Genomic DNA, 23590 nt, shown 5'->3' with positions numbered 1-23590 from the left:
AAGCTAATTTATATGTTTATATCCTTAAAAATCTCTATTGTTTTTTTATTCCCTCTCCTTTGCTTCCAGATTTGTACCTTTGTGGATTCATGTGAATTACTCTCCAGGGCCAAGAATACCATCTTTGGTTGACTTCATTGATCTATATTAGAGCTCAGAACACCATCATGGTAAAGCTATATTTCTTGTAGTAAGTTAATAGGAAAATTGAAATAACTAATAATAAGAGAGGAGGTTTTCATTTTTTGAAACAGTTCTTCATCTACATGCTAGACCCTGATCTGAATTACTCTTCCTGCTTAGCTAGTAAATCCAGCTTGATAGCATTTACTGAGATTGTATTTTGTAACTGAAAGTAGGATTTAGCTGGGGAAGCTAAATATACAACCGTATATTTACATATCTGCTCCTACCCCTGATGCTCTACAGTTACAGCTCCTACATCTCTATGAAAGTGGAGAAGGCTGTATAGATGTTCATTATGGTTATTACCTACTTCACATCTTTATTCCATATGCATTTTACAGTGCACAGTCTCTCATTCAGCAAGTTACATAACCATACGCTTAACATTAGGCTTCCTAAGTGCTTTTCTAAATAGAAACAACCATTAAATCCAGTTGATGCTTTTACCTAAAATGCATGCCTTAGTATAGACAGAGGTAAGGCCTTCCCTACCCAGCAGCTTTAGTACTTTAAGGTTGGAAATGTACTTGGTACTGGTCTTTCTGGGCATAGAATAGTTTCAGTCAAAAATGAATATTAAAATAAAATGCCTTCTTCACACAGACACGCAGGAAAGAAACTATGGTGGCTCAAAATTCTAGAATAGATACTTCAATTTTTGCAGATGTTTACCTTAATTTCCACCTGAAGGAGCTGAGGTTTGCTCTGGAATAAGTGGAGGATGAGTTGGTTCATAGCAAAAATAAATGATTGCTACTTTGAAGGGCTTTCCCAAGCACCCAGCTTGGGGCCCCTGCTGCAACTGAAATTGTAGGATGGATGAGCCCAGCCCTGAATGCACCAACACAAAAGCAGTCATGTCATGCTCTTAAGATGAAGTTAAAAACAATAGATCCCCATATATCAGTTTTGTTTCTTTTTTCAGTAAATTGGAGGTAACAGTGTTTATTACTTCAGAAATGCGGCATTTAAATCAGCACTTCAGAATTGAGACTGGATCCAATTCTAAAATAAAAGAACAAAACTACTACCTTCACACTGATCCAAAAGGAGCCAAGTTACACCTATTTACACAGCCTTCAGCCAATGGTTCCTGATTTAGAGCCAAGCACTCCAACTTTGTGTACATCTGCACAGGTGAGCACATATATCCACACACACATACAGAAAAACCTTTCTGAGAAAATAACCTGCTTTATAAGGAAGCAAGAGACAACAACTGTGTCCAATTAAGTACTGGTTCTAACAAAGACCTGATTTCATCGAAGGTGTCAGAATGTGCATGATTTTCATTTTGACAACCATCAGCTTCCTAGGGAGCAAGTAGACACAACACTTCCTGGCAGCCAGTTCATTAACTGGAGGCTGTGCTTAGGTGCCTTCCTCTTTGCTTCTGGGCTCCAGATGCTGAAGTTCCTCCTCTATTCTGCACTCATTCACCTCTCAAATTCAAGCTCATTTGGCGATCATGCGCTGTCCATATGTAATGGGCTTACAGCTGACCAGGAAACCTTGAAGTAACACTGGCTGAGGACTTAACAAGTAAGAACAACAAAAGAAAAAAGTCCACAGCAAGCACTATTAATAATTCACCTGTCCATCATGCCAGCTAAGAATTGGAGGAAGATCCTCTTTCTTCTTGATAGATAGGCAAGAGGAAAAGGCCTGTCTGAAATGATTAAAGGAAGTAGTACGTAACAAGGCTTCCTCATGCTGAGAGCGACAGGGAAGAGGCTGGTCACTGATATTTAAAACACACATCATCATTCCATCTTCCTGTCATTCTGTTCCACAAGCTGTTCAGATTTGTCTGTGCCAGTAAGATGGTTGCAAAAAGCAGCTGAGCAAGCAAAGAAAAGTCTAAGCAGAATCTGGATTTAAAAAAAACAAAAAAAACAAAAAAAAACACACCCTGATTCTGAATCCCTCTCCCCCCAGCATTAACCTTCAAATATACTAGCACCCAAGCAGAAGTGAAGCTATATCAGTACAGCAAGAAAGTGTCAGAAAGCATAGGGAATTTAACATGAATATCAGAGTATGGCCTCAAACTTTTCCAGTCACCTCTCAATGTAGTCTGTCTACTTTAAGCATAGGTGAGATCAGTTTTGTCTCAGGATTTTATGTTGTGTATACCTTGTCCATGGAAACGTTCAAGGCCAGGGTGGACAGGACCCTAAGCAGCCTGATCTAACCTGCTTGATCTAGCAGTTGGCAATCCTGCTCATGGCAGGGCATCAGAACTGGGTTATCTTTGAGGTCCTTTCTGACCTAGGCCATTCTGCAATTCTGTATGCCTTTATACTTGGGCCAGATCCTTGAGCACCAAAAGGGCTGAGCCACAGGACACGCTCCTCAGTTCCTGACACATGGTGCTCAAGCACCACTCTCTCTGCCTGCCTGGGGTACAGCACATCCCAGATAGAAAATTAAGATTCCCACAGGTTGGTGTTAAATGTTTCCTCCTCCTCTGCAGAAAGGATGCTTGAACTGAAGGCCACTGCAGTTGTGCAAAGACACGTGGCAGCAAGCCCCACCCCCTACTTGGGGCCATGCATCTCCCAGCTCTGCAGGCTTTTTCAAGGAACATTTTTTCCTCTGAAGTGTTGGGGAGGTGAGAAGCCAGTTGAATGGGAAACATTTTGGGATTTAAACACATCTGGACTCATGCTTACATTTTGCTTGCAGCATAAGTGATCATAAGGGCACTGACAGAAGTGTGACACATTAGAAATGTGTGAGTGTGGTCTTTCCATTGTAACATAAGCAGAGATTAACAGGAGGCAGATGAGGTATTAATTTGTTCTCTACAAAAGATTATCTTCAAAGCTTTAGTAGCAGCCTGGCTATGAAAAAAAAAAAAAAAAAGGTGGAGTTTACCCACCAGCTGCATCTGATAGCAAAGCAATTGTAAACCAAATAGGTCTGCATGAATCCCTGAGCTTGGAGCTTTTAAATTCTAACATTATTTCTAACCATCTACTTCAGACTGCTTGTCCCCAGGATGAGCCAATTCAGGTAAGATAAACCAAAGCAAAGCAATTAGAATTCCCAATGCATGTATATTTTGAAATGTATTCTGTAGCTGAGTACTTCATCAAATAGTGCTATTGTGCTCCTTTTATCTGTTCAAGTTTCCATGGAAATATAAAGGAGGCATTACTTCCAGAGCAACCCATGATATCAATTCTGACCATTTATAGAGATTGAAAGTGTTAAGTTATAATACTTGACAGCTCACATCAACTTCAATTTAATGTGCTCCCTTGCTCAAGCACTAATGAATTAAGTTACGTATGTGCCACAACACTAAGTCTGGAATCTTGTTTGTAGATGAAGATGCCTCTCAAAGAACAGAAATGCCAATAGACTTTTTGAATCCCCAAAAGGCACTGCTACACAAAAGCAACTGCATGCTTATAAACCCATCTTAATGATGAAAGTGTTTGCCTCCCTTGATTTCAATGGAAGCGCATAGAGACATTAAGGTAAAATGAACATGAACAAGACAAAGCTGAAGCTTTCTTTTAAGGCCTGTTTTTATGATCCATTATTCTGCATGTACATATGGAGGGTCTTGACATTTGTCACACAGCTGCCACCACATCAGACTCAGCTTATAAAGATGAATGATAAGATTCCTCCATAATAATAACCAGCAGCCCAAATTAGAACTGTGAGAATAAAACAATCTTTTGATTTTGATAAAACACACTGGTATGGAAAAAACTCTTTTGGAAGTAGATTCAGGACTTGGAGTTCAGAGAGCTACCTTGTTTAATGCCAGTGTTCTAATCAGAGGAAAATTCATTCATCTGCACTAAAAAAGGAAAAGCAGCAAAAGTTACTATCTATGCTTATTGGATTGCCATCAAAAGTGATTTCTGCAACAGCAAGCCATGTTAAAACCTATTTTACCTTATTAATAGCCAGGTGCAATTCTTTTTTAAAAGAAGAGATAAAGTAGTATCTTATTAGTTGAGTTTTATGTTCAAGTGTCATCATAACAGTTAAGCTGTCTCTTTGTTACATTTTGAAGATTTAAATAAGAAACAAACAATCTATACCATTTCCTTCAGAGTAGCTTAATTTCTCCCCAAGCTTTTCCCATTATGGTATAAAGCAACAAGAGAAAAATAGAGAGCAAAAGGAGCAGCCTCTTAGATAACACCATACCCTTACAAAGACACACACAGCCACTTCCTCTGCACCTAGCCTTAGCAGCATATATTAAACACACAGCACCTCAGACATGAAAATCCAAGGAAAATGAATGGCTTCTTTTTGAAAAGATAATCCTTCTGGTTATGTAACTGGAAACAACAAAAATTGTTTATTACACTGGTAGCTAGAGGGGAGAGGGATTCACTTAATACTTCCTATTACAGGGCCCCCACACCCCAAATAAACTCATGTCCATCAACTGACAGGGAAGAATATGCACTTCAGTGTTCTCAGCACATGCCGATGAGCAAGTTAACACCTTTTGTCTGTGCTTCTAAATTCACTCAGATCTACCTACACTTTTTTTCTGTGATATTGAGCCCAACACTTGTGTGGAGCTAATGTATATTATCAGTTATGTGGATCTGTATATCAATTCCTTAGAGAGACAACCTCAGTTATCTCAGATCCTATAACTGCATATCGTAAGTAAATATAAACAGACAATTGAAAAAGACAGATCACCAGAATTCATTATCATTTTCACATGATCAAAACAGTACGAGAATTTAGATAATAGAAGAGGAAAGAATCAAGTCTGCATCTGTTATGTGAGAGACTGTATTCTATCATGTCTGCTTTTTAATGATGTTACTTCCACATACACACTGAGCAGATAATGCACACCTTTTGGTGCACTGAATCAAAGCCTGTCACTTAAAATAACAAAGATTTGTTAACAATGGTAGAAGACTAATAAACTGCAAGCCCTGGTAGAAGACTGACCTACTAAATCCTCATTAATTTCCTTTACTAACATTTGTTAGCATTCACTCACACTTCTCCATTTTTATATTTGGAGTAGAAAAAAGGACTTCAGGTTTGCTTGATTCTAATAAGCAGCTTTACACAATCCTACTATCTCCTCCATTCCTGTGATTTGTCATCAGCTCATCTTCCTCAAGACATGAAAGAGCATTTCTTAGCAGCTCAATCTGCCTTTGATCAGTAGAGTTTGTCACTTAACTGGACAGAGAAAGTCAGCAGTATACAAACTGTTTCCATAATTGTAAATATGGGTCCTTCTCTGCTGAATTTAGTAAAAGTGCCAACTGTCAACCCAAAACCAGAGTTCTATGTTTCTTTTGTTTTGTACGCATCTGATTAAAGCAGATTTGATTCATGTTCTCCCAAATGAAAAAACTAACTATTCCATCTTAACACCAAATACTTGAAGTTCTCAAGTTCACTTTCAAAATGATTTCAGAGTAGTGGAAGAATATAAAACTGGGCTTATAGTGTCAGGCTGAAAGCCTGCCCCTTCACCTTGAAGATTCACAGATGCACAGTTTATCCATGAATTGTGACTTAATAGCTTAATCCAATTGTATTTCAGTACTCTTGGTTACCAAATAAAGCCACTCATTTTTCCCTCCTCCTCCCCCCTCGCTCTCCTGGCATCTTATACATGCATGATTTTTATAGCATATTTTGCACTGTAAGTCTACAGCTGTAGCTAATGCCACAGCAATCCAGAGGAGAAACATCTAGAAAGAGACTTCTCTCCAACTTCAGCATACCTTGGGGTAACAAGGCTTTTTACTACTTATGGTGAATACACTTTTGATGCTAGTGTTAAAAGGACTAGTCTAGTATTAGATATGGAGGTTGATGGCCCTGCATGTGGCAGGGGGGTTTGAGATTGATGATCCTTGAGGTCCCTTTCAACACAAGCCATTCTATGATTCTGTAACTCAATCAAGGTACAATTAGGTCTTGAGAAAAAAATAATCATTAGATTTGACTGGGATTTGTACCTAAATCACTTTGAAAGTAATACCTGCTATTTACCTCTCTGAAAGCTATAACAAACATGAAGAACACAATTAACAATTTTTCCAACAGTCACCACTGTTAGCTACTCATTTTCACCAGCAATGAGCAAAAGCTTGCATACCATACTCTTAGAAACCTGCACCAGTGGAAGTGACTGACTGTTGTGACTGCTGAAATATACCACCCACCACCTCACTGTGCTCACATCCACTGTTTGGTCAGTAGATGTTGCAATGGTGTTGGTTTTACAATTTTTTTTTTATTTTTTTATTTTTTTGCTACCAGTAGCAGTGGAATAGCACAACAGTTACATTACCTAAGGAAAACTATCTTTCCATAAATAATACCTATGAAAAAATTCAAGATATATAGTCCTATGACAGGGTCATAGGTCTTCCAATGCAATGACCTTTTCTGATATTCAAGTTTCATCTTTCATTGCTCGGCTTCCTCTTTTTGGTATCCACTGGTATTGCAATGATCATCATGTATTTAAAAACTCTGCTACCAGCCCCCCCTCCCCTTTTTATCTATTTTTTCACTACTTTGTTAAAGATGTGGTGTTTCTGAATGACATGTAGATTGACACCTGGTACCTCTACCCACAATCATACTGAGAATGTAAAAAAGAAAAAAAACACTACCTCAGAGAGAGAACATATGTATACAAGGTCAGCAGCAGGGGAGTTCAAGAGTTTTCCAGTTTTCAGAGATATAAAGAAGGATCAGAGATATAAAGAATGCATCTTTAAGTTGCAGTAATAGGGTATATTTTTTAAAGCCAGGATGTTATAACCATTTAATTAAGATAATAATGGGGCACTAAAATAAAAGAACGAAAGTTGCTTACTATACATCATCTCAGAAAATTCCCTCTCTGACCCTCAAACCAACAGGTCATATCATACGTAATTAATTCAGCTAAGTAGCTCTAGGGCACTCTTGAACTTCAACCCAGAGCACAGGGGAGTAGAGACAGCTAGTAACTTTGGGGAAGAAAACATAATAAAAGAAACAGAAGAAAGGAAAAAGAAAATTAAGATGTATGAGTTCAGTTACAGGTTGGTGTCAGTCTCATAGAAGATGGGCTGCTCACCTGTATTAAGACTTAAGGAGAATAAGAGAATAGGGAAGAAGAAGTGGTTATTAAAAATGAGTTACACTGGAAAAGAAATGCCTGCAGGTTCCTTACCAACTGAACCTGTTACATCAGACTGCAAGCTTGCAAAGAAGTCTCCAACTTAAGTGTATGTACACTTTCAGCATCAGCAAGCAAGTTATTTGAACTGTTCCTCCAGCACAGCACAAGCAGGAATCTGCTGAAACTAAGTCTGTAATTCCATTACACTAGCAATAATTACAGAAATGTTGGTTTCAGTTAGCTTTGGAAAACTATGGCTGTCAAGTAATTCTTAAAGAGACAACTTGAGAGAAGATTGACTTTCAGAAGTGCTGACAGCGACATGTTTTTGTGGCTTTTGTAAACTGTGAGTAGAGTTATCCAAATTACCTAGAAGTGAAAAACCATTACAAAAAAACTACAACCACCACAACAAAAAATACAACCAAGAACAAATGTCTCTTTACTGATTTTTACAATGGCAGCAAGCACACATGGAACTTTATGCCTGCCTCAAGGCAAACCACAAGGCAATGACCACAGCTCCAGATTTCATATTCCATTTACAGGTTTTGTAGGACCAATACAAGAGATGTGGACATGAAGTTGCCTCTACATATATTTTCCCTTCAAGGCTCTCAGAGGGAAAAAGATGCTTATCTACCACTGACAGTGAAAAGGGTCTTTACCTCAACCCTATGCTGTCAGACATGTGGGGGGCCGTACAAGAATGTTGGCTAACTTTTCTCATCACAAATCCCCATGCTCTATTTTGTGAAGCATGAGCAGATCAAAATAGCAAAAAGAAAAGTAATCCAATACAAGCCAACAGCAGGTGTCCTGGACCTTCCTAAGCAGAACTAATGAATGACAGGTTGACAGACAGTAACAAGAAAAGCAAGCTTGTGGATAAAATGGGATTGTGTTAATTCAAAACAATTTTAGGATAGGAAACCTCAGTGATATCCTGAAAAGCTGTCAGGTTAAACACAAATATCACTGCAATCCTTTCTTTTTTCCCTTCCTTTGTGTTACCTGCGTTCCTCCCAAGGTACTTAGTTTGCTATTTGTGAAAGTGTTTGAACTACATTAATGAGACAGATTTTGGCAAAATTAGCACCAGACAACCTTGTCAACTTTATTACCTTTCTGAAACAGAAGTATGTTTTTATATTACATACATGATAAAACACATTAACTACATCTTAAAAAAAATATCAGTGAAGTGTTTACAACTTGCTTGAATTGTGCAGAAAAAGCCACAATACCTGCAGAAAACTCAGCAACTTTATTCCCGGCCAACACAAATTAAAACTCTGAATACACCAACGCATTCAAAAAGATTCCTAATCCTTAGGTCATTTAAAAAGAAAAACACACACAAAAATCTTCTCTATCATCAGGAAAGTTCAGGATTTATAGTATCAGTATGTTGCAGTTTTAGTCCCAGAACTAATCCGTTCTCCTGCCCACGAGTGGCTTTCAACCCAAGGCTTGCCAGCAACAAACACTATGTGCTGGGGATCATTAATGGATGAAACTGTGCCTGTGAAAGGAAACTTGTCTCCTTTCCTGCAGTGCAGCCTCTGCACGAGCTTGTCTTTTTACAACCTAATCATGTTTATAAGGTTAAAACACACATCCTGGGGAGTTCTCCAAGTTTCGTAGGAAGTTCTAGTGCTAAACTGTATCATACATAGACCCAACCAAATCAATTAGGCAGAACTACTGTTTAGTGTTTTCTGAACTGTTTCCATGCCATTTTCTGTCTTTTGTCACAGCTGTTGTATACAGACCATTCAACCAGATCTAGTACTTCAGTTTTCAAATTACTTATTGATTCATACAAAAAGAAGAGGATACAAGGAACAGAAATCTTAAAAATATCTTCCAGTCTCAAAATTGTCACAAATTCTTTTTTATTGGATAATAGAGAAGAGGGAGGATGTTTCACCTGACACAGAGCTAGAGTCACACAGACAGGGATTTTTGTACAAAGAAGTTACTGACCAATGTCAACCCCACTGCCACGTAGTCCTGAGCTCCCCACCCAATACTCAAGTTAGAAGAAATAGAATAGAAGAAATAACGAAACATCTGAAGTCTTCTTGACAAATCTCATCAATGCTTCCACAGAAGATAAATAGCCCTGAAAAATCCTAAGTGTTGGTTATAGCATAACAAAGGGAAATTACAAGAAACATAAGCATATATAGAAATAAAAGTAAGAGATTCATCATCCTTGCTGTGACCCTATAAAACCTCAAAGAGAACACTGTCTTCTCATTTCTGGCCCTCAAAAAGCACTTGAAATTCACTTCTAGCAGAATTTTTCTGAAAGAAAATAGTTATTAAATAATCATCTACAAGATACTCTAGTAGACTGCTAATAAATTTCAACAAGCTTTCTATATTAAATTCATTGTTAATTTAGCAACCTGTATTTTCTCAAGAAAATACAAGCGAGACATGAACATGAGTCATGTTTGTTATGAAATCCTTCATACCACTGGGAAAGAACATGAAGAATAAGATTGAAACAGTCTTATGATGCCTTATTAAAATAAAAATTATCATTAATCATGTCTTGGAATCCACTGAGGAGATATCTACCCTCATGTGGATGCTTCCTAAGCTCCTGCACGAAGTCTTTCAGGACTGACACTGTTCTACAACAGAAAGAACTGAGTGCTAAAAATATGAACCTAGGGAATCTTATATGTTAAAGAAGCATCTTCCAACTGATCTATCTCAAGAGCACCCAAAATCACATTTGTTATAATTTACTTTTTGGGCATCACATCCCTCCTGGCCAGTGGATCAAAATATACAAGTGGAGCTTGTGACAGTGACATAGCGGAGGTATTTACTCTTAGGGCTGCATCTCGAGGAGAACAGGGCCCAGCACATACCCCTTCTTGTCCACATCCTTCCAGATTCACCTGCACCAACAGAACATCAGGGTCTCATATCTGAGACCCCAAAAGTTGAAAAGTCTTTGGTCTGAATACTTCTTTATGCTTTTAGATTTCAGTTTCTTGATCTCAACTGTGACTTTTACTTCATCTGTTAAGGGTCATCCCTCCAACAAGGCTGCATCACAGAAAACATGGCCTCTATATTGCACTAAGCTTATCTGGAATGATCTGAGAGAAAGGTTAAGCATACAAGGGACCTCCATAGACCAACTGGGTCCAACCCACCTCTTCAAGAAGGGCCATCTACAGCAGGTTGCCCAGTACCACTGGAACGTCTCCACGCGATAAGAGATACCAGCACCTTAACAGTTAATGCAAAGCCACTATAGAAGTACTCCTACAGTTCATTTGATAGCAAAATTCTAGGGTTCACCCTGATTTTCCCCATTTCCATGTTTTTAGTCATATGAGAACAGGAAGGCAATATAAATATATCCTCTCGTACTAAAAGGAAATAACAGCCCAGAGAGCAGAGGTTCAGATCCTGCTAAATTCCACAAGGTACGATACAAATTTCTTTAGAGACTAACACCACATGAAAGGGATTTTCCACTTGAATATGGATATTCCAGCTGCTTTGAAACACCAAGAGTTGCTCAGCACAGCAAAGGACCTCAAGCAGCATAGCAGTTGAAACCACCTCCAAAGCCATTCAGCTAATCAAAACAAAAATCTTAGACTGCTTAAGGGAGCTGTTTTGAAGATGATGACAAATACAAAATTAACTCCAGTGGTTAAGTAGATTTGCAATTTACAGTTCAGAGCAAGCACGCTATCAACAGAGCTTAATCCAAAGGTAAGCAAGTAGCAATTCTGCACTTCAATGTTCATTCCCCTTTGAATAGAAGGCATCAATTTAATGATGACTGAAAATGCCTGCACTGAAATCTGTTGAGCAGTCACTAATCTCCCAGGTTTTGGAGGATTTCCATTGTAATGCCTAAACTTGGATTATCATTACTCTTCACGTTAAACTGTCGGAGTGCAAACATAGTAGTGAACTTCTGATCAGCTTATATTTATTATACTCATATCTGAGTAATGTTAATGTATAATTGGCAGCTGTGCTATCCAGCAAAACAACATGGCAGCATGCTGGTCAGGCTCTGAGCACCTTGATCAAGCTGTAGATATACCTGTTTGTTGCAGGAGAGTTGTGCTAGACAATCCTTAAGTGTCCCTTCCAACTCAGTTTACTCTAAAGGCCAGCTGGATGCAGAAAACAACAAACAGTACAGAGTTACTCTCTATTGGTTTGTCCCAGTATTTGAATACAAGTCACTGGAGACCAAAATACAGCAAGGTCGACAAGTTTCATAATTTTGCCACATCCAGTTCAGCAGAACTTTTCAGTCATATTTCTGCTCATTTGGTCAACTAACTTATTGGTCTTGCTTTCAAATAATCTCTGGCCCCCAGGTGGATACTCTTCAATTGTCTTCTGGTGGCTCTGGGAAGAGAACATTTCATTATATAAAACATTTAAAAAACACTTTTTGTTGAAGGATTTTAGGAGTAATCCATTAATTCTAGTTTGTCTACCTGCTGATCTGTTAAGCATGACACTGGATTAAATTTAATTTACTATTTATCTGTCCCTAACATCCCCCAAACCACTGACAGCTAGCAGCAGAAGGAGAGATGTGGAAAGGAAAAGACTTCTCATAAAGCAGCTCCAAGAAAATAAGAATCTGTTGTACTAAATTGCTCAAGACCAGGTCATGCTAAGATCCCAGCATACAGCTTTTAAAAGATCTCAGTTCTGAATTTGTAATTCCTGCAGTCCAGGTAGTCCTAAAAACACAGCTGGAAGTTATTTTTATAGTACTTTGCATACAGCTTATAAAAATATCAGTGACCTTCAGACCCCTCCCCCCATTTTAAAATCAGTTTCTGCTGGAGAAGCAGACCTACAGGAGAAATAAGTGCTTTACTTGCATTTAAGCCATGTAAAATACAGATTGACTGTGCTTTTAGACACTTCCAAAGTAATTACAGCACAGGATAAAGCACTGGATTCATTAAGAAGCTCTGAAACAATTTTAATGTACTATTAAATAAAGAAGAAGAAAAGAATGGGAAGCTATAAATCGAACCTTATTACTTGCCTTCTTTCTTGAAGAAACTCCTCCTACAAACAGCTTTTGTTAGCCAAAGACCCCTGATAAAGGACAGCATAAGATGCCTAATATAAGAATAGATAAAATGCTGGTCTAAGAATTTGGGAGGTTTGCATGCAACAGGTTTCCTACCAATAGTAGCCTGTCTGGATTGATCAGCATCTGATTCTACTTATCTAATGACTAAAACAGTAGGACATTCACCTTCCTCAACTACCAAGACAGTAGGATTCTGCTACTTGAAGACAAATAAGAGTACAAAATACTTCAGAGGGTTCAAAATAGCCATACCATAAATAGGTCAAAATAAGAAACAGATGAATATAGAAGGAAGCATTCAGATAATGAAAGCTCTACCCAAAACTGAGTTGATGAAGAGATTCTCAGGTGCTCAAACACAGCATATTTTATACTAGACTGGGTAATGTAGCTGGAAAAACTGCTGAAGCATCTGCAGCTGTAGAGTTGATGCTAGCTAATGCCTGAACAAGCACATCTGTCTGAGATGGCTACAAGGGCTTACTCTGGAAATTCACGTACAGTTTATTTCTAAAATTAAAAATAACTCCCTGAGAACAACATCGAAGCAAAACGAAGCAGGCTCTCTATTCCCTTACTTATAACATTCATCCTATGGCTTGGCAATAAGGAAAGCAAAAGAAAGTCTCAGGTACCAGATATAAGGAAGCATGCCTTGAATGCTTATTTTGTCTACTTTACACATTAATTTCCCAAGTGTTTCCTGACTCCTATTTGGTTAAAACATTAGGGTATCTAATTCTTATTTGCTACACAAATTGCTCATTTGCAATCAAATTTCCATCAGTATTTGCTATTTTATTATTGTGCTTAACACCACTTTGCACTTTGGTATTAACTAGAGAGACATTCTAAAAAGCGACAGAATGTTATACATTGAGACTACTGTGGCTCTGTTTTTCTAACAAATGAAATCTCCGTAAAGTCACTAGGTTATTCTAATTATCAAATCCCAGCATCCCAAAGGATTATCAAGCAACCAACTCAGGCTTACAGTTTCACTGCTTGCATTTTTGCAAATGCTAATCAAACACTAGATGTAGTTCCAGCCTTTTTCTACAACTGGACTAAAGTCTTCTTCAGCTCAAGTTCAAAGCTATATCATTCCCACAAAGAAAGACATGTCTATATCTGGAGTCCATCCATACCCTATGATCCAGAATACTGTCTACATATTCTACTATAGGTCACTGTGAGCCTGTAAAGCTTTTTTGACTTCCCTTTTCCCTTCGAGCTCTTCATAGCAGGGAGAGCTGGTCCACAATTCAGGTATGCTCACATGCTGCAACATCACAACATGAAACTGGCAGTACTTTCCAGAGGCTAACCTGCATGTAAATGTAACTGAGCGTAGTTCACAGCACCAGGGCAGAAATTTTCAAAGGTCAGAAGATTCAAGTTTGTATGTATAAATCTTATCTGATACCAAGACTTTTTTGGTATTACCTTTGAGAGCAATATACTGAAGAGCCCTATTTCTGCTCCTGGTTTATGGAAGAGCTTTAACAGAGCAGAGCTGTCTCTTATTAACAGTAGAACCTGAAATAATTCATGAATTAAAGGTATAACCATATTCTTCAGTCACTACCAACCATAAGACAGGTTCAGTTAGTAAAACATACTCACAAGCAAGACTCTGGCTTGTGATTTTCCTTACATTTCCCTGAATATTCCCAGATAACAGTACTATCCTTTTGGTTAGAATTACTATTGCTGGAAGATTAAAAACTACCTTAAGAATCAGCATCTGTGATAATCAAGTGACAAGCAAGTTACAAAACAACCTAACGAAATTTGGCTTTTAATTTTATCTTTCAGTCTTGGATAATTCAAAGTTATGAAGATGAGATTCCTACCCAAGCAAATGGCATTCAGTGACCTGAAATAGTGGCTGTTGGAAAGGAAAGATTTGAGAAGTGTGCGATTCTACATATATCGAATTGAAAGTTTCCTGCAGCTATTAAATTCGCAGCCAAGAGTTACTGAAAAATATGGCAGCCAGTGAAAAGATTTACAGTAAATTATCCGTATTTTGAATTAGAAACTTCTAGATACTTAATAGTAATTGCAAAAATGTTATCTCTTGATAAAATGCACATTAATCTTGTTCTTTCCCACTTACAGAGAGATCGTTCCCCGGTTATTATTCTACTCTGCATTTCAGCAATTTTCAGTCCTATCTCCTCTGCTACCCTCTATTATTGCTGATATCAGGAGAAGTCAGTTGTCAGCTAGTTGTTTCTCTCCCATAGATCTTACCAATATTAGGATAGTTCCTACAGCCTCGGACCAAAGCATCCAGCCTGCTTGATATTTTAGGAACCTGCCACATCACTAGACTTAGTGTTTAAAGTGGCTGGAAGGGGACAAAGCAATCCAGAGCCTGTCTCTGACTATCTCCAGGGTGTAATACGGCTTTTCCACATGGAAACAACTGTGAAAGGCTGCCCTGGTGCTCACAGCTCTGCAAGCTCTCTTTAGCCCTCATCCTGAAGCATGTGGATAGACAGCAGAAATAAGAGTCACAGCAGAGCCAGAAGCAGCTGGAAGAGTGCTCTCCTGATTTAATTAGTCTGTCTTCTCTGCTCAAGAAGTAGGTGTTGCATGTGCCAATAACTCTATATACTTATAAGCAGTACCCCTTTCACCTTGAACTGCAAAGCTCACAGCTGCCAGCTGCAGCTTGTGATATCTTGAGTACACGTTTGATGAACTCTGGAGACATTTTCTTCTTTTAAATATAGAAAAACTGAGCAGCTACCCAAGACAGGCAGTACAGCATGGAATCGTGTGCTTGTCAAGGCCACATTTCAATCCCTGACTTCAAACTAATAGTGCTGCAAAGCAAGTAGAACTGCAACACCAGCTGGCTCAGTCCCAGGCTAATTTCTCATACAAATATCCATGTGACAGAAATTAGCTGCTACATTGGGCATTAATTGCTTCTTTCATTGGTTTGATGACCAAGAGCATGCCATAAACTCTGTGCCAGAAGTCCACCAATTAGGCTCTGGTAGAGTGAATGTCTTTGTTGCTGTATTTATGATCCATCCACTACAGGTGCTTCAGATGCCAGCAAGTTTATTCAGCACTCAGAGGAACCAAACAACAATTCCAGTACTCCGAAGGAAAACACCTGGCAGTAAATTATCACTGGCTATTTACACTAGATTTTAGAATATCAAGTTGAAGATTTTTTTTTTAAAGAGATTTGATAATTGAAATGCATTTAACCATTATATGTTTATTAACAGGCAAAAGCACAGTAGCCACTGAGAAGTTGGTTTTCTGACTTCCAGAAGAAAAGAAATCAAAAGCAAGCTGCAGATCCTGTGCTAATGTACTACTGAAAATACCATGAGATTAAACTCATTCCTTTGCAATTACAAGTAATGGTAAATGGCTAGCACCATTCAGCTGCTTTAAAAGGGGAAAAGCAAAGAAAAAAATTCTATAATTGAAAAGACTGGAGTGGGAATAATTAGGCATCATGATTGTTAACCCTAATGCACAGACCCATTTACAAGGCAATTTGCAAAGGAACAAGAGTTCTGATATCCTCCTTCCTCCGTATCATCCTTTGTCTCTAGCTGTTGCTTTGTTATTTTTTCTTTTCAAGATTTTAACTTCTCTAAAATACACCAGCCTCTCTTTGAAATATGAACTCTTTTCTGCTTTAAAAATGGTTGAGATCCCTTCATTTACCATACATTCAGGAGTATTGCTGTCCTAATTAGCTCATGTTAAGAACAGTCATTTCAGAGGCTTAAAAGTTCTTGAAGAAAACATTCCCTCGTAAAGATTAACTGCTTTTTTCGTATTAATACCCAACAAAAAGAGACCAAAAACAAAGGTTATGGTTTGATGCTCAATTAAGTGAATCAGAACTGATGGTACAGGGTAGGGGGGAAGAAAGCACTACGTTTCCACGCTTACTTTCACTCCCTCCAGCACTGGGATATTTAAAAAAGTGTCCGCTAAGATTTCACTAAATTATTAAAAGCATAAAACGTACAAAATCAAAGTAATATGTATTAATAGAGAAATAGTAATCAATATTTTATTATAGTTACTAATGAAATACTTACCAGACTCTCTTCCATACTCTAGAGTAATTTAAAAGATACAACTCTTACATTAACACCTGGGTTAACACGTCATCTTCTATTTGCGCTTGTAGAAAAGTTAGCTATGTAAACTTATGCCATGAGAATCTTGTATATGGGTGGTACATAAGCTTTTTTTGGTTTTTACAGTATATTATTTCCACACTTGGAAAATCTAATGAGTTGAAGGGAATTGCTCCTAAGTAAATAAAAATGAATATGTGCACAAGCATTGAAAAGTATGGAGGAAAAATAATAAAATAAAATACAATACAAAATTAACTTCATGTTGTCTTGGACTTAACTGATCACTCTTTAATGACAACTATGGAAAACTGCCAGTGAATAACAGATCAGAAAATATAACTTTGTCTTATCCATTCTAAGATAGTCAAACTGTTAGATGTTGAGGAGACTAAAATGAATGCAGAGAGTCAGCAGTGAAGAAGCATTCTCCTGCACTATGACCAGTAAGAGAAGGGAGAAAAATGGTAGGAATATCTGTGTGATAGAAAGCATCTTCAATCATGCTGGGTTAGTTTAAGATAACAGATACACAAACCTTTGTATCCCACCATACTTAGAAACACACTTTGAGTAAAGGCAGATGTTTTAAACAGGGAAAAAAGGTTTAGACATATTAGCCAAATGAAAATAACTCAAGAGCATGCATGTGGTTCTGCTCATACAAATGGTTTCCACAAGCAAAATAAAACCAGACTCGGAGGAAGAATACCCACAGCTAATCATCTAGAGACATCTCCAGACATGATTTAGGATGTTTTCTTACTATAAAAGGACTACCAAATACTTTGAATCAAACAACAGAGGATCTTGCAGGAGTCAAAGAATCATTTGTCACAAACCCAAAACTACATATTTGTCTTTTCAAGGTGCCTGAAGTTTGAGTTCATGTTTCTACAAAACCACCATCAGCCTGCACACCTTGTTCAGAATCTAGGCAGAATCTGAGTAGGTGTAATTTTAGAATTAGAATGAGAACTGAAAACATTTATCTAACAACTTAGATTCAAAACCTCAGCCCAAGAAGCAGCTGATACATTTTTGAAAACTGAAAGAACGAATCAACCTCAGCAGGAAAAGCAGAAATAAAGCACAAGAAATTGCAAGCTTATAGAGTTCCCATGCCTCTAAAAGGGCTGTTTTGGTGTCACAGAAGTTATTTTTGGGGCCTACCAGCAATTATTTACACACATGCACATTTGGTCAGGGAAGTAACATCCGAACTTCAACTCTCAGAAGAGTATTATGCTTATTGCTGCTTTTAACCTCTATAGTTGTACCACATGAACAGGTTTGCACCTTTCACAGCTGCCTTTCCAATCCATTTATTTACTTTCAGATTTCAGTTTACTGATACAACACACACCTCAATGCACAGTACACAGAACCATAAAAATACATATTAATAACATTGGAGAATTTTCTTCTGAAAACATCACCACCAATGGACAATATCTCAGACTATACCTCCAAACAGATCATTAATTTCCTCAATAGAATGCAAGAACCCTCAAACAAAGAAAAAATATCTGCTCATAAAGCTGATAATGACTGCAGTGCAGCCAACACTCAACCTGCTTTTTAGACCTCCTTTCAAAACACACATCCCTTAGTACCAAAAATTCCCTCCTTACTGGCCCTACCCTTTCCATTCTTCCTTCTCTCCTCCTATTGTTCACTTCAAAAGAGAACTCTCCCTACTACCATTAAACATTTTCAATGAAAAATTGTTCTTGTAGCTCTGTAACCATAGAGGCCACAAGGGAGATTTCCACATTGTTATTCATTTGTTCCACCCAAGAAAGTCAAAAGTAAAGCTTCCTCCGATCTGGCAGAAATCAACACTAAGCACACCACCATCTCCTACTCCCTTTATCTGCTAATCACTCATTGACGCCGATTCAAGCTTCCTCCTTCACAGTTTATGTAGGAATTAGAAAAAAAATAATAATAATCCTACCTCAGCCTCGCATTGCTTTCCTTGACAGTTTTGCTGTTATTTCCTTCTTCTTGTTCTCTCACCTTGACATCAACAAAGTTATCAAGGCTGTAAACAAAAAGGACAACACATTTCATTTAGCATCTCTAATGTAAATATTTAGCACAAATAATAATAATAATCTCTCCCTCACAGACCTACACCCCACCTAGATTACACATCTACTGATTTCTAGGTCATAAAGTTGATATTTATGAAAATAATTGCAGTGTCTTTAAGTCCCGTTGCAGGGACTCCTTCAACATCACAGGTAGAAAATAAATTAGAGGAGCAATCATTAACAGCTGTACTGAAAAGAAAGAAAAGCAGACTTCATTTTTCTGTTCTTAAATGGAAATACAAGAAAATCTATCACAGAGACAGCCAGCACAAAAAATATTTATCAAGATTTGTATTGCCGTAAGTCCTTTCTAGACCAATGAACACACCCAGCTTCACTCAGAGACACTTAGACAGCAATTGTTGTTACAGCAAGCTGTAGAAGCTGGAACTCATTTTAAACTCTTTAAATCCCCCTCTCAGCAGAGAACAATAAGAAAGGGGACGCACAAAGTAGATCCTGCTCAAAAGCCATCTTCCTCATGACCCCAGCTGTTACAAACCCTCAGGCCAAAAGGAGAGAGAAGTTATGACCCCAGACTTGCTTGTAAAAAACTAGGACAACACAGGAACAATAAGAAAGGGCTACCTGTGTTTCATCTACCCATGATGAACAAACTCAAAAGTGCTAGCATGCACAGGCTGCCTTATAGCCTTTCCCTGCCTTAAAGACACACAAGCTCACCCATAACGACTCCCACTCACCTCACAGTTCTCTTTTTAGGCAAGAAGAACTTAGCGATGAGCTCCTGATAACGTCTCACATCAAGTCTAGGGCCACAATTACAAACCAAACGGCAGAATTTAAATTTTCTCTGAGCACCCTTTAGACAGCCCACTTAACGAGATACTAAGTGGTCACTGAAGCCTGCTGCAAGGAGCCCTTTTATAACCACAGGGCTCCAGGTGCCCTGGCATTGCTAACAACTAACGAGTACCACCTGTGATAAAATCCACACCTGAAGGCAACAATACATCAGCTCAGCTCTGACTCATTTTTCCTTACTTCTTATGACCGTTTAAAAATTGAAGATCTGTGCTTTAATTAAAAGAGTGAAAATGAAATGATATTTTAATGACTTAAGGCTTTTGAGAGATGAGAATCATAGTATCGTGGAATCGTTAAGGTTGGAAAAGTCCATGAAGATCATCCAGCCCAACCTTTGACCCACCCCCCACCATGCCCACCCACTAACCATGCATTCCTTAGTGCTGCATCCACACCCATGGTTCTTGAACACCTCTGGACATGGTGACTCCATGTGGTGACTCCACCACCTCCCTGGACAGCCTGTGCCACTGCCTCACTGCTCTTTGTGAAAAGTTTTTCCTGATATGCATTGTGAACAGCTCCTAAACATAAGAATGTGAGATGATTTAATCAAATCCGAATGCTCTGGTCAGATTTTTTATTTTTTTTTTTAGTTGTTTTGTTTCAGAACAGCAAAAGCAGGGAAGGCATTCTTTTTTTATTATTTCTGAAAAAAGAAAAGAATAAATAAAGCGTAGAAATGACCACTAAGCTGCATAAAAGCCATTAGTGGCTGCCTATGTTTAGCTGCAGAGTAAAATGAAGAGACAGCTCCGTGTATTAAGACACTGTCTGAAACAGTATCGGTCCGTTTTCTCGTGGCTTCACTTCTTTTTCCACTAGGTGGCAGTCTGGAAATATTTCTAAATTCTAGAATCCTTCCTGTTGCCTTTTAAAAAGCCAACAAATTAGCGATTTCCCTCAAAACTTCTATTGTTTACAGCCTACTGAAAACAGCAAGTGAATTATAGAGTGGTACGGAAAATTAGCATTGTTAAATGTGTCACATATATTGCTAATAAAGTTTCATTATTTATACTGTCATCTTGAAAAGCACTTATTTCCTAATCAATCAATTCACAACTAAATAAACAGTCATATAAGCATACAGCATGAAAGCATAGCACTTCCAAATCACATCTTCCTGATATTAAGTGTACACTGGATGCTATTAGGAGAAGGAATAAAAGAAGACTTCTCAATTTACTCATTTCTCCCTATCTCCCCAGATGTCTACTTTTATTTAAGAAAATGCACATATGTGTTTATTTTAGGACATTTACTCTTTTCTGCTAGTCTTATTTTCATTTGTTTTCCTTTGTTTCTTTGTTTTAGTTTTGCTTTCACTCCAAAAGTGATTCTGGAATACAAATTCATAGAATCATAGAATGGCTTAGGTTGGACGGGACCTTAAAGATCACTGTGCTCCAACCCCCTGACATGGGCAGGGTAAGGTCACAAAAGTCACAAAATACTCATATTCATTTGAAAAACCTGGAGATGTTCTTAAAATTAACTGATCTCTATCTGTGTATAGGGACAAAAAGATGTATATGTGTATTTTTTTTTTAAAGAGTTGCTTGAAGCGCTCTGTACCATCTAAATCCAGCTGCAGTCCCACAGACATTCTTTCTGATGTTCACTAAAACTGGAGATCAGTTCTAGTAAACAGATGTCCTTGTCAGAGAAAATTAACAACAACAACAAAATAAACATTAAATTTGGTGCTATCTAGCAGGTAGAAATGAATAGGAAACAGTTCTCTGTTTTCTGAGTTGCTGCAGGGATGATGGGTAGATGTGGCATTGGATCCCCATCCTTTTAGACACCCAAGGGCAGGCTCAATGGGGCTCTGAGCACTTGATGGAGCTGTAGGTGTCCCTTTTCAATGCAGGGGGAACTGGACCAGCTGGCCTTTAAATGTCCCTTTCAACTCAATTCCCTGATTCTGTGATCCAGAAAACTGCTGATAAATAAAGGGAAAATACTACATCTGCGTGGCCATGTAGGACACATGCCTCAAAGCATTTGATGTGCTCCAGAGGACCAGCTACTCTCCTTCTCAGTCAAAAGTCATCGTCCCTGGAGGAGTTCAAGAACCATGGAGACATGGCACTGAGGGACATGATTCAGTGGGCATGGTTGGGATGGGTTAATGGTTGGACTAGATGACCTTTGTGGTGTTTTCTGACATTAATCTACGATTCTATGAAAAGTTAGTGTGTTGTATGGAGCTTCATTTCTGGTTTCTCTTGTACGAGTTGAAACATTAAGAAGGAAAGGTGTAGTGCTGTTGCCTCTCTTCTTCTCTACCTTCCCTCAGTCCCAAAAAGATTTTGCACTTAATTCTTTATATTACATATTTGGAAGAGAGACATTTGTGAAAATTTCCAGGTGACTATCAGAGAATTTATAAAGTAGGTGTAGAATAGAGGTCTGTAAATAGCAGCAGATGTTGTCTGGACGACAGAGAGAGAGCCTGTGTACTAATGAAAGGAATATGTTCTACAGAATCAGCCACTGTCTCTGATCCCAGGCACTTTCTTTGAATTCACCTTCTGACACACACTGAACCTTGGAAATCCTCCCTGGAGGTGGAAGAAGCCTTAATTGTTGACCTAGCTTCTTAGTTGCAAGGTAGGGTCAACATTTCCAAACCAACTAGGTTAAACTTAGCTTAAAATTCCAATTTGACTTGGAGACATAAAGTGAAGCATAAGCCTTGATGATCCAGGTATTCATCCACTTCAAAAGTGCATGAAGATACAGACCTCACAATCTCCTGCACACCAGGAGATAAGTGAAATGAAACTTGGGAGGCTTTACTCAGGAACGAAGATGAGCTGGCTGAATCGGAGTCCTGGATGGAGTCAATGACAGGAGGGCTCATACAATCCTCCTTTGTGTTTTGTCACACTGCTATAATAGAAAATCTTCACCTTCACATACGCAGCATTAACTCTTCTTCGGAGTGTTGATGGTTTTAAGTGTGATTTCTGTGTTTGTAACAGGAACAAAACCCAAAAGCAAACATGAGCATTCCAGTTCGTTGGATATTTTTCATTATCCATTATGTTGACTATTAGCCAACACACTTGAAGTTTAGTTGAAGTTTATTACCTCAGTTCCCTAGAAAAAGACAAGTTGGGATAAATTTCCTGGTGAAAAGCTCTTCCCAGCTTCTGCTTGAGCTGAATGATGATCTTGGATCTACAGATACAGAAAGGCTTTTTTCTCTTCAGAAAGCCTTCACGGTGTGGACGGAACCTGCATCAGGGTATAACCTTAATTGTCAGCCACTGGGACAGTGGTAAGTGACTGAGCATGGGCTCCACGCTTGGCCAAGTGTTAACGCAGTCCCCAGTGTACTCATTATCAGAGATCTCCAAATTTCTGCTGCTGAATGAAGTCACTGTGGTCACTTGTGTCAGAGGAAGGCAGAGAATTTGGCTGTTTGTCTTTACACGAGTACGGCTGAATCAATAACCTGTGGAATGAGAGCTTTAGGGTGGATGAAGAGTGTGTTATCTTATATATCTGTATTGGAAAGTGTTGGCAACACACTGCTGTTTTGAACAAATAAATGAACTTACTAAGAGGAAAAGAGAGACTGCTGATAAAACAGAAAAAAAATACTGTACTCAGGAGATGATTTTAGTTCGAGTGCTAATATTTTATACAAGAGAATATTGAATTTAGGGAGAGGCTTATTCATTTATTTGGCTTTTTAACTTTCCAAAATGTTTTTATTGACTGATTTTGTTTGTGGCAGCTAATATTACTGTCACTGTAACTATATTTTCTCCTTATTTAGCTCTCTTGATGCAGTTTGCCACCTGAAGACATTCACTTTTTTTTTTTTTTTTTTTTTTTTTTTTTAAATAAAGCTGCTCTTTAATTCACATGGGCTGAGGCTGCATTTGCTCAGATGATACCAAACTGATAAAATTTCAAGAACTGTTGTATTAGCTGAGATCCAAGGCCCATTTGCTGTGTGTTCAACTGCAACACTAATTGACAAAGACATTTCCAGAATGCAAACAGGAGATGTACTGTCTTGCTTATTTGTCAACTTTCTTTCCTGTTGTTGATCTTTGAAATTCTTGCC

Source organism: Tetrao urogallus, assembly GCF_951394365.1.
Source record: "Tetrao urogallus genome assembly, chromosome: 5".
NCBI classification, from domain to species: Eukaryota; Metazoa; Chordata; class Aves; order Galliformes; family Phasianidae; genus Tetrao; species Tetrao urogallus.
This window is presented reverse-complemented; position numbering follows the sequence as displayed.